Raw genomic sequence first — 14,570 nt, 5'->3', positions numbered from 1 at the left:
CTCAGTGGTAGAGAATCTGCCTGCTAATGCAGGGAACACGGGTTCGAGCCCTGGTCTGGGAAGATCCCACATGCCGTGGAGCAACTAGGCCCGTGAGCCACAACTGCTGAGCCTGCGCATCTGGAGCCTGTGCTGCGCAGCAAGAGAGGCTGTGATAGTGAGAGGCCCGTGCACCGCGATGAAGAGTGGCCCCCGCTTGCCACAACTAGAGAAAGCCCTAGCACAGAAACGAAGACCCAACACAGCCAAAAATAAATTAATTAATTAAAAAAAAAAAAAAGAGAGCACAAACGATCCATTTTTCCAGAATTTGTGGAATCTCTCATCCACTTTGTCTTTTTTCTTTTCTCTTTTTTTTTTTTAATTTTTATCCTTTGTCTTTGTGGGTTTCAGCCTTTGTATTCTTTACTGTTGTTTTAGTGAAAGTTCAAAGGGAAGTGGAAATAAATGAAATGCTCAGTCCAGTTTATTCAACAGGAAATCTTCTTTTACAAATTTTTCGTTCTTTATTCCTTAATAGTAAACTCTGCCCAGATTCTACCACCTGGCATGGTCTGAACATTGAATGTTGTGATTGTCAAAACATGCCTGGTACTACTAACATTATAACACTATGTATTATAGCTTTTGGCTTCAGTTACATGTAAAACATAAAGTAAACATTACATGTAGTTTATTGAGGTTGTGATGATTTGGAGTTTCCATCACAATTCTGCAGAAACTTGTGTTTCTCACAGAGCAGTGGTCATCCTAATAGAAATAATGTCACTTATTGCTAAGAATATTTTTATCACTGTTGATCCAATTCAACATTAAATAGCTCCTTTAACTGCAGAATTCTTTTTTTCAAACAGTTAATAACTTGTTTCTGCAAACATATGTGTCTGACTGTGCTCCCATTTTTAATAATTATTCAAGTAAAATTATGTAAATAAAAGCAGCCACAATTTGTGAGGTCTGCTATGTATGACTCCATCTTAGATGTTGTTTTCTCATTAAGTCCTCACAATGATTTACCAAAGAAGCAATTTTAGCCCCATTTTGGAGATGATAAAACAGGAGTGTGAAGGAATTTTAGCCATTTTCTAACCAAACTCACAGTGCATATGTTATTTCACCATTGTTTTTGTTCTCTTTTTGTGGGAATGAGCCACATTGTAGAATAATAAAAAATAACGTAGTAAAGTGGTGAAATGTGTAGACAACAAAAGGCATAGATAGTTTCCCTTCTGTAGTATTGTCTTTTTTTTTTCTTCCTCAAAAACAAACTTAAAAGGGAATTTTTAGGTACATTTCTCCTCAGTTCTAATACCTAGCCAAATAGACAATCTATGATGAGATGGTATGTTCTTATTTCTTAAACAAGTACCTCTGTTAAAAGCTACACTACCAAATTATTTCAAACTGTGGCTGTTAATTCTCTGTATTATTTATTACTTATTTGTTTGTTTGTTTTTCTACAACCTAGAAATCATATGGTGATAAATTATTTCCCAACTATGGGAGCCCAAGGATAGACCAGCACCAGTAAGACATTTGCTGGAGACTTGAAGAGATTCAGTTTACATTTGCAATCCAGTAAGAGTTGCCAATTACAGATAATAAACAAAAACAAGCAAATAAAAACACTGAGAAAACAAAACTTGTTCTTGAAATACATGAAATGTAGATGAAGACAAAGATAGAAGTTGAGACTATAGAAAATAATAATAATATAAATTAAAATAAATGATAATAAAAGTGTATAATAAATTTTGGAGGAAAACTGGCAAGAGGTGATTGTCATCACAAATAAAAAAATATTTCTTTATAGTCATATAGTGCCTACCTGAACTAAGATTAAGTGTTATATTTTAATTTTAAAATCTTTAGTGTGGACACTTTTTGAAACCTTCTTTTAGTGACATATTTTTTGTCTTCATTCATGAGTAGGTAGGAATTTTGGTGAAGTCATGTGACCAATGCTTGATTAAAACTGCAGCTATATTTTAGTATGCATGATTGGTTAGTTGCTTAAGAAAATAACAAAACTGTTTCCATCTTAAGTGATTATTTTCATTTTCCAATTTGTTTAATATGAATATAAGATTAGAATACACTGATGTTCTTAGATGCAACTTTTCATTTTAGCAACTTTCTTTTGCCATTAATGTCACCAAACCCCTGAGGTATTTCCCTCATATCTATCTTCCTGAAATTCATACTATAGGGCAGAACAGAAGAGACTAAATCTATTCTCTTGGCTTTTATGCTTGGGCAAAGGCATTTGGATTATTTTTTCTAAAATAATTTTTAAGGCAACCCTAAACCCCATAGATTACCTCTATCATAAACTCAGAGTGAAATAGCCAACAGGCAGTGATTTATCCAGTCACTGTGTCAATAATGATATAAAACAATTCCCACTCACAGTCTACAAGTTGATTATAGATTGGCTGTGGGTTGGCTGCCTTTGCAAGGGATTGGCTCCAGACTGTGGGGTAGGTTAGGTCTTCTGTACCTATATCCTTATTCTAGAGCATCTGTGTGGGTGATGGTCTTGTTACTCTTGTGCAGAGTACTGAGCACAATCTCAAGTGGACACTTGCAATGAATCTTAAGGTGTCCTCTCAGAACTAGCACTCTATCACATCTGAGCACATGCCGTTTATCAAAGCGAGTCACCTGAAGCCCTAAAATCAATAGGGTAGGAAAGCATGCTCTGTCCTTAGGAAAGCTATAGCAAGGACAGGGAAGGAAGAATTGTGAATAAATAATGCTATCTTAAACAAAGTATTAATAAATTACATTTATCCTTTTTCTGTATGCCTGTAGAATTAAATGATTGATCAGTTCCCCCAAATCTGGGAAAAACTGGGCAGTGGCCCAATTCCTGGAAATCCCCACCCTTACCAGAAATAGCAGGAATATTCTTCCCGCTTGTTAGCGTATGAAATTATTCAACCCATAGAAACCAACAACCCCATGCTCTGGGGTCAATCTCACTTTCTGAGGTGGTCTGCATTTTACCTATGGAATGTGTATCTCTCTAAATAAACTTGCTTTCACTTTACTTTGGATTGCTCTTGAAGTCTTTCCTGCGTGCAGCCAAGGACCCTCACTTGGAGGTCTGTCCTGGGGACTCACATGGGTCCCAGGGTGTGATATTTCCTTCTCCTGCAACACATTCCCACTTACTTTGTACATGCTCTCACTTACTTTCTTGACCACTTTTTCTAATCTGGCTCCCATCCTCTTTATGTACACAAAACTACTCTCACTAAGGTCACAAGGAGGTCAGTAAATCCAAAGGAGATTTTCAGTTTTCTTCTTTTTTGAACTCTAAATAGCAATCAGCACTGTAGAATACACTGTCCTTGTAGCACTCTCTTCACAAGACCATGTCACATGGCACTCTTCTTAATTCCCTCCTTTCACTCTTGTAGCTAATTCAAATCTCTTCTGTTGATTTCTCATCTTTTACCTAAACACTAAATTTGGTAGGTCAAGTCATAGGCCTGATCTTCTTTTCTCACCCTGTACTTTTTCCCTGGATGATCTAATCCACTCGCAGCACCATATGAAAGTAACTCACAAAATTACCTCTTTAGTCCAGAACTATCCTCTGAGTTCTAAACCTATACATCCAATCACCTACCTGGCATTTTTGTCATATATCTTTAAAGAACTTCAAATTAGTAAGATACCTTTGGAAAGTTGACCTCCTTGAAACCAGATTCTTTTCCATGGTTCTATTGCTGTGAAGGATGTCATTATATAGTCACCTTCCTTGCATCATCTGTCAGTTTTCTTTTCTAAATACCTCATTCACTTCCCTCCATTCATTCATTTGCTTCCCACCATGCTTACCCCCATCGTCTCATTCAGGTTGCTCTTATCTCTTGCCTGGTGTACAATAGCTCAGATACTTGTTTATCTGCACCATCTACGGCCCATTCTCATCCTGCAGCCAGAATGACTTTTGACTATTCTAAGCCCTTCCTATTGTTCTAAAGATAAAATCCAAAGTCCTTAATCTGTAAAGCCATGCAGAACCTAGCCCTGTCTATTCTTCCAGCCTCAATTTGGGCCACTCTTCCCCTTGCTGAAAACTCTCCAGCCTTATTGGCTTATTTTAGTATACTAAAGAACTCATGGATCCCCTTTCCATAGGATCTTTCCACATCCTATTCTCTGTTGGGAATGTTCTTTCTTCCTCTCCTCACTGAATTTGCTTCTTCTCAACCTTCAGACCCTCTCCCCAGAGAATCCTCTGAATTCCTGATTTAGTCAAATCATCTGATTATCCCCACACAACACCTAGTGTCATTCCTTCATAATACTTATAATAGTTTTAATTTCTATTCATCTTGTAATTTCTTTTTATTTTCTATTTCCTCCACTGAAGTGTCAGTTCTATGAGTTCAGGAAACATGTCTGTGTTGTTCATTTTACATTTCAGACACCTAGAAAATGCTTCACCCATAATAAGCACTCAACATATACTGGAAATGAAAAAATGAATGCATGAGTTACATAAACTTATACAATTCTAAAAGCCTGAAAATTAGATGCTAAACAATTATAACAAATTGCAACTGTAAAATATTTGTGATTTTTTTAAGAACAATACTCTGAAAACTTTAAATCTCACAAAGGTAAATTCACTCAATGAGCTTGAATTGAAATTAATTGGATAAAAGAACAGGTTGAAATGCAAAATAGATAGCTAGTGGGAAGCTGCTACATAGCACATGGACATCAGCTCAGTGCTTTGTGACCTAGAGGGATGGGATAGGGAGGGTGGGAGGGAGGCTCAAGAGGGAGGGGATATGGGGATATATGTATACATGTAACTGACTTACTTTGTTGTACAGCAGAAACTAACACAACAATTATATTATACTCCAATAAAGCAATTATACTCCAATAAAGATGTAAAAAAATTAAAAAAGAACAAGGTTGATATCATCAGCACCATCTTTACTTGTCTGAAAAATAAGGTACACTCAGCACAAATACAACCTTTTCATCCACATCAACAAATTGGTATGGCTTGAATAAATTTCAGCCCAGGGGGATGATAAAGCATTTTCCAGATATCTCACAAAATACTCAACATTCATTGCATTTTTTTAAGAAAAATAAATAAATTAAACTGCATGGTGCGGTGAAAAGAACAATGACCTGTTAGCCTGAAACTTAATTTCAGTTCTACCTCTAACTAATACTTTGCCATTGAGCAAGTTTCTTCATTTTTCTTGTAATTAGTTTGTAAAATAAAGAAATTAATGATTTCCACATTCTGTCAGCTGCAACAGTGTATGAATAAATAATTACTTTCTTGCTCGTGCCAGGAACTCTATTGAGAGGCCTGATCCTCTGGGGTTCTACCAGATCAATTGCTTAGAAATGGCCTAATCATACAAATGGCCTTTGCTACATTATTGCAGGTGAGAGGACATTTCAGAACATGTGTTTTTGTATTTGTCTTTTAATTTCAGTTCAGTTACATATGCTGTAACTTCAAGGGGAGTGGCCCCACTGTCCAAAATTACACCTTTTTTTCCACCTGGCTTAAGTCTGGAAAAATGATTTAAAACTTTACTTTGCAACTTCAGTCAAGATAGCATCAAGGGTTTACCTTTTGATGCTCCCTCCACTCCAGATATATAGAATGATAGATAAAACATCAAAGGAGAAGCTTTTAAAAAAAAACAGCCATGCTCAAACACAAGATAAAGATGTCTGTTGGCCAGAAACAAAACAGAAACAAATTAAGTGGGACTGAAGCCATGTGCATACTGGCCTCCAGATCTGGAAGCTGTTGAAGCAACCTGGAGATTTTATTGTTCGGGAAAATGGCAAGAGTCAGGAGCCAGAGTTGCCTAATATAACTGAGGACCAGATACAGTTTTGGAAAGCTGCATAATAAAGGAGGTAGAAAAATATAATCTCAAACCAGATAGTGGGTGAGTATATCCTCTGACTTAGTGATGGTACCTGCATTATATCTCATATCACCTTGGTTAAGGGGCCTGAGCTCCAAATTCAAGACCAGGCAATTTTCTGGGAGCCCTAGGCAACTGAAAACCCTCTAGAAAGACAAATAACAAAATTAAACTTTAGGAGAAATATTGATATCAAATGAAATTTGGAAAGAACTTTAAATATGTTGATGGTCCTCAAAGAGATAAATCAAGGAATAATATCTATGAAAAAAAGCAAAAAATGTGAAATCAAAATGAGCATACATGAAGAAAAAGAAGAGTAAAAATATGATTTATTAGAAATTCTAAATAAGGAAATTTTTCATTGAGAAAGCCTAAATTGATATTATGTTACTAGGCACAGCTGAAGAGAGAATTAGTAAGTTGAATCTACATTTTTTGAGAGTTTGAAAGGTTGAAAATAAGGTGATGTCTCCCCTAAGTTTGGTGTTAGCTCCTTAAGACCAGAAACTTATTCATTCATACAACAAATATTTATTTGACACATTTTTTGCTTAGCTACCTCAAAATGAACTTTTTCAAGCAGCTTCTCTTTACCTACGTGTTATCAAAAGCTGAAAACTAAAAGCATAATTTCCTTCATTAAGTAACCTCATTAAAATATAGGTGTCAGAAATATTTTTTACTGTTTTGTTATATCAAGTCTATCTTACAACTCCAAAATATTCAGAATTTCTCTTACTGTATTGAGAGTTCTTTTAATGTCTTGATGTAAAATTCTCTGTATTTTATTTTATTTTATTTTTTAAATTGCAAGCCTGGAAAGGCAATGAAAGGATTTTCTTTTTTTATTTATTTATTTATTTATTTATTTATTTATTTATTTATTTATTTATTTATTTTTGGCTGTGTTGGGTCTTCAGTTCGTGCGAGGGCTTTCTCCAGTTGCAGCAAGCGGGGGCCACTCTTCATCGCGGTGCGGGGACCGCTCTTCATCGCGGTGCGCGGGCCTTTCTCTATCGCGGCCCCTCCCGTTGCGGGGCACAGGCTCCAGACGCGCAGGCTCAGCAATTGTGGCTCACGGGCCCAGCTGCTCCGTGGCATGTGGGATCTTCCCAGACCAGGGCTCGAACCCGTGTCCCCTGCATTAGCAGGCAGATTCTCAACCACTGCGCCACCAGGGAAGCCCCTCTCTGTATTTTAGAAAAGATTGAATTATTTACTCCTAAGTGAATCCATTTATTTCCCAAATTATTATATGTTTCAATTTTATCCAGAGACTAGAAGACTATATGCCTCCACCAAAATGGAGGAGTTCCTTGAGTACAAGGATTTTGTATATTTTGTTCAAGCACCTAAACTCAATAAATATTTATTGAAAAATTAAATGGTTCTCAAATAACAACTTGGTTTTAGAATATAGCAAGAATTGAAATTGCTGATGTTTTTCATCATAAATCCCACTACTTTATTTTAAATGCTATAAAAGTGTCTTTTATGTTTCTCTTTCTTAAGAATTTAATGCACATACAAATTTGGATTATTTGGGCAGAAGAAACTGTCTCAAGTGAACTCAAATAGAAAGAGGGGTTTATTCTAAGAGAACAGCGGTACACATAAAATCCAGAGACTGAGACACAAGAGCACACTGAGACAGTATCAGGCACCTCTGGTCTGTTCCTCCACAGCATTTGCTTCATTCTTTCTCCTTGCCGGCCCTCTAGTTTTCTCAACTCTCCATACACCATGGTGGAAAATGAGACTTCACAATTGTTTTATTACATTCAAGTTTCCAGCCACTAAAACTGGAAGAGCACAATAAAATATCCAGATTCTTGTAGACAGGTGCATTGTTCAATCTTGGGTAGATGTTCTTCCCTTAACCAATCAACTGTGGCCAGAGAGACCAGGACCATGAGATTTGATCAGACATCTTAGTCACAAAGAACTGCTGGGTAAAGTTAAAGGGTTTTGGTAAAGACAAATGAAGCTGAAAGACCTTCCAGATACAGGGTCAAAAGTTTTCTAATAAATAAATAAAGGACCAGACAGTGAAATTTCTAAGTCAGCCCCATGCAGTGGGAACCTATATATGTTGACAAGACCTTGGTGCACACATTTCTTGTGGAAGGCAGATGACTGGGCTACTGCCAAGGGCATTTCTCAGTGTTAATATCTAGTGTGTGTGTGTGTGTGTGTGTGTGTGTGTGTGTGTGTGTGTATGGAAGTGTGTGTATTCAGGGAGGAAGAAGTTTCCTTCTGCCCCAATAATTCAAATTAATATATGAATCAAATTCTTAAGAATTTCGGGGAAGAAGAAATTTTTCTCTGCTTTTCTAGATTCTTCCGGCTGCTCTAAGAATAAAATTGGCATGAGGCAGATTAACAGGAGAATATCAAACTAAAGTTTGATAACATGTATACATGGGACAGACCCAGACAAACTGAGTAACTTGCCAAAATGACTGAAACACTCACCTTAAATACCATTTCAGCTAAAGACAAAAGAGGATATTGGGGGTAGTGGTTTGGGACTTCAAAAGAGAAGAAAGCAATTGACATGAAGATGGAAAAGCCATTGTTTGGTAACAAATGTTTCCTGGGCCATTCAGAGACCATAGGACACAAAGAAGAATTTTAACAGACTTCGCCATACTATAATTACACACTTAGTTCATGCTATAATTATCTATGGATAGCTCCCTTCCTGGAAGAGATTATCTATCTACATTCTTTAGGCAATTAGGGGAAAGGTCAAAGGTTCTTCCTGAGTCTTTTGGGCCTTGATTGCTTTCAGCTCAAAATAATTTACATGACAAAGAGACACACTTTGGGGTGACAAACTTTGCTTCTCTATAGAATATATGCATATATATATATATACACACACACATATGCATGTATATATACATAAATATATGTTTACACACAGATATAAGCATGGAATAACATATATAAATATATAAATCCATAAAAATATAGAAATAACTCTAAAACAATGAGATCATCTAATATAAACATTTAAAAAATTAAATTTTATTTGAATTTAACAAAAAAAACAGTGGAAATTACTAGTCTTTGCAGATAAATATATTTCATTAAAAATATATATGATTTTACAATATCCCTCTAAGTTTCAGGGAAAAAAAGGTTATCTGAAATACTGATATTAAAACAATTATGGCATTTACAAAATACTTCTCCAGTTCACACATCTTTGATTGTCTTTCTCTGGTGAAAGAGGAACTGATTCGCATTCTTATATTTCTGCCTATCTCACCTCTCCCTCATTTTTCAATCTTTGATACTAGTAATTATCTTTACTTTGTCTGGATGAATGAACGACATTCACATTCTGATCTATTACAATTTCTTTTATTATTTAGTCTTTCATTATTTAGTTTCCACATATTAGTGGGTTAAATATTTATTAAAAGAATTTAAATCTTAAAACCATTTACCACAATTGTTCCATTGTTAAATTTTGTCTTTTAATATAGTTTATATTTGGCTGGATTCAAGTTTATTTGATTTTCTTTTTTTCCTTTTCTCCAGAGGGACTTACGGGTAGCATGTGACCTTTCCTCTTTGGGAAAGCCTCTCTGTGGTATTTATTCTTGAAATATGACTTGGATGAATACAGTAAACTTGTGTCACACTTTTACTCCTTCAGTAATATATAGACATTCCTCCACTGATATTGCTATGGGAAAGAAATGAAGTCACCTGACTATTCTCCCCTCATGGGTGATATTTATTTTTTGACCAGATGAACCGAAGAATTCTTTTTTTACTTTTTGAGTTCAATGACTTACCTGGGATGGGTCTCAGTTCCTATAATTCTGAATCAATTTGTCTTTGTATACCAACAGTCCTTTAAATTGATTAATCCAGTCTTTTCATTTCAGACAAATTTCAATCAACTGGGTCTTTGAAAACCCTTTTTCCTATTTCATTTGTTGAATTCTCTACCTCAAGGACTTGTATTTCTGTGCTGGATTGTCCTTTTCTCCATTGCTGGAATACTATATATTATATCCAATAGCTCATTTAATCTCTTTAACCTTTTTCTGCATTCAGTGTGATCTATATTGTCCTTTAAACCTTGTCCTTTTGGTGTACCAGATTATACACCAAAAACACTAGAGCAATACACACCACTGGTCCCCAAATTGGGCTTTGAATATTGACTGAATGATAGAATCTCAGCCCTCCCCTCATCTACCAAAAATGTTATTTTCTGGGAGGGGCAGAAAAACCTACAGTTAATTAAATAAAAGCAAAAACAAAGAAACAAAACTTTTTCAGGTAGTTTGATTCACAGTCAGACTGGAAATCACCGGCCTTTACCACTCTCTTCCTTGTACCCTCAAAGCCAGAGAGCTCCTCTGTGCCTCCTTTATTTTTTTAATATTTATTTATTTAGGCTGTGCCGAATCTTAATTGCGGCAGTCGGGATCATTGTTACTGCATGCAGGATATTTAGTTGCGGTGTGCGGGATCTTTTAGTTGCATCATGTGAACTCTTAGTGACAGCACGCATGTGGAACCTAGTTCCACGACCAGGGATTGAACCCAGGCCCCCTGAATTGGGAGTGCAGAGACTTACCCACTGGACCACAAGGGAAGTCCCTGTGCCTCCTTTTAAGTTAGCTCTCTATCAATATGTCAGCGCCAGCCATGGTACACTCACCATACAGTCAGGTCAGCTGAAAATCAAACAGTGTCATGGCCAGAGCACTCTCATATGTGAATATCTGAGATGAATAATAAGGGACACTCTTAACACATGGAAAGGGTCCAGAATCACATGGGTGAAGGCTCCAGGAAAAGACATCTTCCTCTTCATAGTTTTGCCAGGGCCATATTTTCTGATCCTCATCTTTATCTGTTAATACCATGAACTGAAGTAAGAGAGATGTCAGGATCATCATCTTTTCCTGCTTTATTAAAATATTTATCTAAAATTCCAAATAAAGTGAAAGCCTAGGGTAATCAAGCATACCAGTTTTTGATTCAAAACTTAAAAGTATTGCAGAGAGAATTTTTTCCATTGCTCTGAACTATTATGTTTATAGATCTCACATCAGAAATAGATAAGAGGTTAAGCAGGGAGAATATTGTGAGAACAGCTGCTCTGCTTGGCCACGATTCCTTATTGCCTGAGGTGACAAAGAGGCCTGGGGTCAGGCTCATTTTATGCTTGTGCCTGACCTTTCAGGACATTTGTTTTCCTTCTTCTTTGATTGGACGTGCTTAGCTGTAAGATTCATGTGATTTAATTGAGGCTATGAACACAACCTGCTCACCTCATTCCCCAACAGGTCATCCTTTGATGCTGCAGAGACACCCCTGCCCTGGGAAATGCAAGACAGTTCTCTGCTTCACCTCTGATAAGAAGGATTATAGGATGACCAGTGCCCATATTCTCTCACTGAGTCAATATGCTTTTGATTTTCTGAAGTTTAATTTCTCTGCAAAAGAAGGTTTCTGTATCTCATATTATCTAATGTCAAATTTGCCCTAGAGATAGCGGGCACAGGGAAAAGAAGTAAAATCAGAATCACAGAACTCTGATTTTGCCTATTACCCAAGATCACCTTATTCACCTGTCTGATAATTTTCACCATTTTTAAGAGTTTGTTTTTGCTCAGCATCTTGACTCCTATCATTTTGGTATCATTGGAACAAGCGCTGTATGCTGAGGGTTACATTGGTCTTTGTTATCAATTATTATTTCCTCCCCAGGTAAGAGATGCTGAAGGTCAGAGCTGGGACAGAGGCAATAGTTATGGATAGGCAAAGACATAGCAGAGAGATGTGTAGAAGCTAAAAACATTTGGATTTGAGAGAAGTGATGGGGAAAGAAGGGTCAGATATGATTTCTGGCTTTCAGTTTAAGTGACAGCATAGATCATGTGTCTCTAACTGAAAAGAAAAACCTGGAAGAACAGGTGTGAAAGAAAGAGTTTAAGTTCAGTCTTGTGCGGATTTTATGTACCTGGGGAACGGTAGAATTGTTCACTGGCAATTTTATATGTTGAGGTCTTAACTCCCAATAACCTTAGAATGCGAATGTATTTGGAAATAACATCGTTTCCGATGTAATTAGTTAAGATGAGGTGAGACTAGAGTAGAAGGGACCCCCAATCCACTATGACTAATGCCCTTTTAAAAGGGAGAAATTTGGACACAGACACACACAGGAGGAGAGCATCATGTGAAGATGAAGGCAGAGATTGGGTGATGCTTTCACATGTCAAGGGACACAAAAGATTGCTAGAAAACCACCAGAAGTTAGCAAAGAGACATGGAACAGATTCTCCATCACAGCCTTCAAAAGGAACCAACCTTTCTGACACTGATCTTGGATTTCTAGTTTTCAGAACTGAGAGATGATAAATTTCTGTTGTTTAAGCTATTCAATTTGTGGTTCTTTGTTATGGCAGCCATTAGCAAAATAATACACTCCCCACCTCAACCCCCCCTCCACTTTGAAATTACTGGTAATAAAACAGGCAAATAACAAACCAGGAAGCTCCATGACATCAAAGGCCATGGTACCATTGTTTGCCATGGTGTCCCTCAGCACCTAGAACCATGCATGATACATAACAGGTAGTGGATAACTATTCTTTCAGTGATTCGTTAAATGTATTCAACCCACGTGCCAGCAACCATACACATATTATTTTTAACTTCTGCAGCAGTTGTGCAGGTTAGGCACTGTTAACCTCACTTTTATGACTGTTGAAACTGTTATTCAGGAAAAATGATGTGTGAGACAAAATGAGCATAAACTTTAGAGTCAAAACGTTCTCACATTGAGAGCTGTCCCTGGCCCTCAGTCGTGGCATGACTCTAAGCAATTGGTTTAACCAGGGTGAGCTTCATTTCCTTCATCTGTGAAACAGGGATGATAGTAACATATACTTCAAAGGGTAGTCACGAGGATGAAATGAGATACCATACGAGAAGCCACATGGAGCAGACAATACACAAAATTTAGTCTTTTATTGTTATTGTTGTAGAAGAGCACTTAACGTGAGCACTGCTTATGTTAATATTAACATATTCTATGTTAATACCCTGCAAATATTAAGAATATTTGCAGGGTACCATACAGTATTAACTTATAGGTACAGTTTCATACAGCAGATCTCTAGAACTCTTTCACTTTGCATAACTGAAACTTTATATATATTGAATAACAACTTTCCATTCCATCCTCCCCCAGCCCCTAGCAACCACCATGCTACTCCCTTGTTCTATGAGTTTGACTATTTTAGAGACTTCATATAAGTGGAATCATGCATTATTTGTCTCTCTATGATTGATTTATTTCACTTAGCATAATGTCTTCCAGCTCTATCCATGTTGTTGCAAATGGCAGTATTTCCTTCATTTTTAGAGCTGAATAATATTCCATCCTATGTTTAGACCACATTTTCTTTTATTACCCAAAGGCACACATTTTAATAAACAGCTGAGTTAAAACTAAAGCTCTGATCTATTGAGTCCAAGCCTGAATTGTTCCCTTTAGAATTATTCCCAATGTACCTTGTCTGTTCTTTATCAAATAAACGACCTTTAGAAGTTAAAACCCCATTTGTATTGATGAGAACTTAAACTTTCCACCTTCTTTCTGAGAGGACTTCACATCATTGAGAGTTCTCTGTTGTTGGAAGCAGAGAGCTCCAGCCTGGGAGGAATATCCCATGGAAAATGAAATGAATATCAGCAGCTGGACAGGACCAAGTGACCAACACCCATGTTTTGCAAAGTGTAATGAATGGGTCTGGAGGATCCACAGAGGCCCATTTCTTTGAAGAGACAGCTCAGCCAAAAGCACAGAGCCTCTAGCTTTCTCCAAAAGTTTTGTTCCAGGCCTTACTAAAATGGAAGGATGAAGTTTATTGGCATGTGGATGTCTTCGCACCATAAAATAAGCGTAACATTTTCAGTTTTGCCTATTTATTTTTATGTCAAGAAGCACCTGTTAAAATACATTAGTGACCAATCATCACCCAGTATCTTTCTCCCTTGTTGCCAAGAATTCTCTCATAAAAGATGACTAAGACCAATACTCCAGTTCTTGGATGCAAACGGGTACAGAGTGAGACAGTCATGAGTCACCCTCAAGCTCAGCAGGTCAGGGGAATACAGTCTGCTTTCTTTATTTGTTTAAATCAAACGTAACCTTTGAAATCCAAAACATATATTGAATTATTTCTCTTAAAAAATATTTGCGCTAAGGTTCATTTAAGGAAGGTTCATTGAACAGGTGAAGTATTTAATCTTGTATCTTCCTTTTCTTTCTAACATATGTTTATGCCCAAGGAGAATAGTATATCAATTCAGCAATAATCCTGCCAGAATTTTTTTAAAAAAAAGAAAAGATCATTCTATACTTACAGGATGCTTTTCTTGCATATCAAGAAATGAAAGTCTCTTTTCAAATTGTTGTGTTTCACTTGGTGCTCAAAATAGAGCTCCCAGAAACGCTAGAGAATGAACTCGCGTAGAGAGCTGAGAACCTGCTATTAATCAGTGCTTTCTCCCTGAATGTGAAAAACACGCACACCATTCTCTTTTCCTTTCTACCCTTCACCCTCCTCCCTCTTGCATTTTGATGAGGGC

The sequence above is a fragment of the Balaenoptera acutorostrata genome, chromosome 17, assembly GCF_949987535.1.
Source record: "Balaenoptera acutorostrata chromosome 17, mBalAcu1.1, whole genome shotgun sequence".
Lineage (NCBI taxonomy): Eukaryota > Metazoa > Chordata > Mammalia > Artiodactyla > Balaenopteridae > Balaenoptera > Balaenoptera acutorostrata.
Note: the sequence above shows the minus strand (reverse complement) of the source record.